The sequence below is a fragment of the Chenopodium album genome, chromosome 3 (assembly GCF_948465745.1).
Source record: "Chenopodium album chromosome 3, dcCheAlbu1.1, whole genome shotgun sequence".
Classification (NCBI taxonomy): domain Eukaryota; kingdom Viridiplantae; phylum Streptophyta; class Magnoliopsida; order Caryophyllales; family Amaranthaceae; genus Chenopodium; species Chenopodium album.
Genome location: NC_137836.1, coordinates 41,942,511 through 41,946,121, shown reverse-complemented (window position 1 = coordinate 41,946,121; position 3,611 = coordinate 41,942,511). Strand labels below are relative to the sequence as shown.

The window sequence follows — 3,611 nt, the reverse complement described above, 5'->3', positions numbered from 1 at the left end:
TTGCAGATTGTGAACCATAGGAATATCAAAGCCATAGTTTCGTCACTGGTAGAGATATTGACGTTCTTGGGTAGGTAATGTTTTGAAGCATAAGTGTCTTTTTCTTGTTTTGACATTTCATTATGGTGGTAAAATATTCTACTTTCAGCTTACTCTAGTGTTGAATACTATTCTGTTTAATTGCCTTGGATGATGATATACTTTGTTACTTATTTGTCTTTTTTTTTAAAAAAAAAATTTCCTTTTTTTTTTTGGTATTGTTGGTTTCTTATGCATATGAATACTCTCATATGAATACTCTCATTATGAGTTTATGACAAAAGGGGTGAATTTAAGTAATTGCCTTAAAGCCTTATGTCTGGCTTCTTTGTGAATCATCGTTACTGGTATTTTTATTACTATTTCAAATTCTGTCATTAATTTAAATAACTGAATACATGTTTTTTTCTTCTTATTAAAGCAATTTAAATAGGTAACTTGCTATTGGCATTTAATTACTAGTTTCCATTGTGTGCTTATTTGTTTTCCAACAATGCTTAATTCTCTTTATTGAGGAGCTTTGGACCCTACTTTTTCCCTGGAACAAATGGAACAAATATTTTTTAAGGTCAAAGAAGAAGTTGTTAGCCGCATTCTATCGTTGGTTGGCTGGTATAACAGACAATTTTCTTAAAAAGATTTGATTGTTTTTAATGCTATGCAGGGATTTGGAGGCTTTGGCTACAAAATGTGAGCTTGGGGAGGAAGAGAGAGGTTTCTATATAGTGGTATACTGCTATAGGTATATATTCTTCAAAGTCTAAAAAGTTAATGGCTTTTTTTTTCCTCTTTGGTTTGCAAGTCTGAGCATTTTGTCAAAATTTGAACTTTGTTTTTCTCCCTCTTGGAAGCAGATTAAGAAACCATAATTGTGGCTTTCGACAACTAGACGTGTAACGTGAATAGTCAAGAAGAAAAAAGGTACTTTACCATCCTCTCTTTTTTATCTTAGCTCTGCATACTCACCTATTATTAATATTATCTTGGACCAAAAGGCTTATTGCTTATGAATTTTTTAGGGGGTTTGTAATTAAATTAATATTGGCTCCATCTTGTTGCCATAGCTTAAGCCGAGTGCAGTGCCTTTAGTTTCTGAGCTTTGGACTGTGGTAAGCAAAGGAATCCATGCTTGTCTCGGCTCATTATCTACGTTACCCTTAAACTGAATACTAAGCTGAAATCCAGAACTGAATCCAGCTCTGAATTTCAGAGATGAATTTCAGAGCTGAATTCAGAGCTGAATTTTAGAGCTGAATTTCAGAGCTGAATTTAGAGCTGAATTTCAGAGTTGAATTCAGAGCTGAATTTCATATCTGAAGTTCAGAACTGAATTTCAGATCTGAAAATCAGATTTGATACATTTATACTTAAGTCGTTGCTTAGCAGACTAATCTGATTTCAATATGTGTTTGATCTTTCATATAATCAAGTTCACTCTTGAGTTCTTGTATGCTTAAAGCTTATTTACAATTGGTGAATGAAATGGCTATTTTAAGTTGTTAATAATCTGATAGGTTTATTGTGCTTCAAACGCATCTGAATGCACACAAATTATATCTGATGTGTTAGTATATTATGGTATTAATTCAATTCATGTTGTTAATCAAATTGGTAGAATTTTGGTTCTATTTGATGGGTTTTTGTATCTAGTTGATCTGCAATTGTTACAACCTGTGAAAAAGTTAGGGATTCTAAAGGGTGTTAATGTTGTTGCTAGAAGGGTTTGTAGTACTGAATCTGAAATTTTAATTGGATCAATGAACAGGGAGTTAGTAGTAGTGGTAGTAGTGTAGGTGGGAGGCTTATGAAAAAGTTAGGTGGCGGGGTTAGATCGAATGGGGCGAGGGTTAAGGAATTCAGTTCTAGGGGAGTGGATAATGATGGTACCTACCTTTTTGTGGTGGCAATGGGGAAGAAAGACGTGTTCATTAAGCTGAATTCAGGCAGTAGTAAGCATGATCGAGAGGTCGATGGGAAACGTGGGTTGTTCGTGGTTTTGAAGGAAATGTCGTGTATTGATGGTGTGAAGAGTATGGCTTGGCTTGATGATTCATTGATTTTAGGGACTGATAATGCTTATAGTTTGATGTCCTGTATTACATGGCATGTTGATTTGATATTTTCACAGGCTGTAACAATTGCAGATCAATTGCTGAGTTGGTGGTACCCTGGTATTTGGTAATTGTGGTATTTGATTGCAGATCAACTAGATACAAAAACCCATCTGGTAATTCTGGTATTTACAATTCATGTTGTTCTGCCTGACACGGCTGCTATTCCTTGTCTCAAATTATTGTCAAAAGATAAGAAGGTGCTTCTACTAGTTGATAATGCGGGCATTGTAGTCGATAATCATGGACAGCCCGTTGGTGGTACCCTGGTATTTGGTTGTGCTCCTCGTTCGATTGTTGAGTTATCTTTGTATGTGGTGATTGCTAGTAATGGAAAGATGGAATTATAAGCTTGTGTGTGTGTATAAGCCTATATTGTGTAATGTACTAATTAATACTTTGTATTTTTTGTTTTTTGAAGATTGGAAAAAGCAATGTAGCTGCAACAAGAGAATAGACCGGGACACTTGAGCATCAAAACAAGCGACTACATCGTCTACAACGCCATCATCTATCTATTTTGGTTATTAGTCTTAATTATATTAGTGATGTATTTATTTAGGGACAAGCTACTATAATATGCGACGTTTTTTTAAAAAAAAAAATTAATGGTGTTGATGTTTTCGTTTATAAATTTGGTAATTTAATCAATAACGTACTCTTATTATTGTTGATTAATTATTGTTTTTTTTTAACTGATCTAGATATAAGAATATTTGTTTACTTTAATTTAAATGTTATTAATTTAATTTATGATAAATTTAAATAACAATAATGTATGTATGATGGCGATAATTTAATAAAAGGAAAAAAAATAATAAAAAAAAAGCTTAAAAAAAATTTCTAGACGCCTTTTGATGTCTAAATAATTTGCATATTTTTCACATTTTAAAAGTTTTCCGCCATACCATAGGCTGACACGAATAAACGCAAGACAACAAAAAGCGTCGCTAAATTTGAGTATGTGGACATGTAAAAGCGTCACTAAAAAAGTACACAAAGTTGGGAAAATGCGCGAAATTAGTATTTTCCGACACTTCGTATATTAGTTTAGACACAAAAAAGCGTCGAAATTCTCGAGGCTTTTTTGTGTCCCTAAAAATTCTCGACTCACGGATTCTCGACGCTTTTTAGCAGCGTCGAGAAAATTTTTTTCGACGCTTTTTAGCGTCGAAAAAAGACCTAAAAAGCTTCCAAAAAACACGCTTTTTGTAGTAGTGATTAGTAACAATAGTAACAGTGGTTGTAAAGGGAAGAAGAACGACTATCCTTCTTCTTCTGGAAACACCTACTTTGGTAATAGTGTTGGCACTTTCGACCTTAGTGAGATCCTAGCCATGGGTAATCGAAAGCAACCGAAAAGGAAATTTACCCCTATTGGAATTAGCTACGATGATGCTTTCGATCGACTCCATGCCAAGGGAATCATTACTCCCATTGGACATATTCAAGATCCCCCGC

General features: G+C 34.1%; 1 long non-coding RNA gene across 2 annotated transcripts; it reads left to right on the top strand.

The window, feature by feature from the left end:
- The first annotated feature begins 206 nt into the window (after window positions 1–206).
- Window positions 207–2,770, top strand: LOC145613552 (uncharacterized). Of its 2 annotated transcripts, none has more exons than XR_014106988.1 (3): window positions 207–781; window positions 894–960; window positions 2,572–2,770. It is a non-coding gene; the product is annotated as an uncharacterized LOC145613552 (long non-coding RNA). The 2 variants fall into 2 exon arrangements; XR_014106989.1 differs by lacking the exon at window positions 2,572–2,770 and adding an exon at window positions 1,059–1,148.
- The last annotated feature ends 841 nt before the right edge of the window (window positions 2,771–3,611 follow it).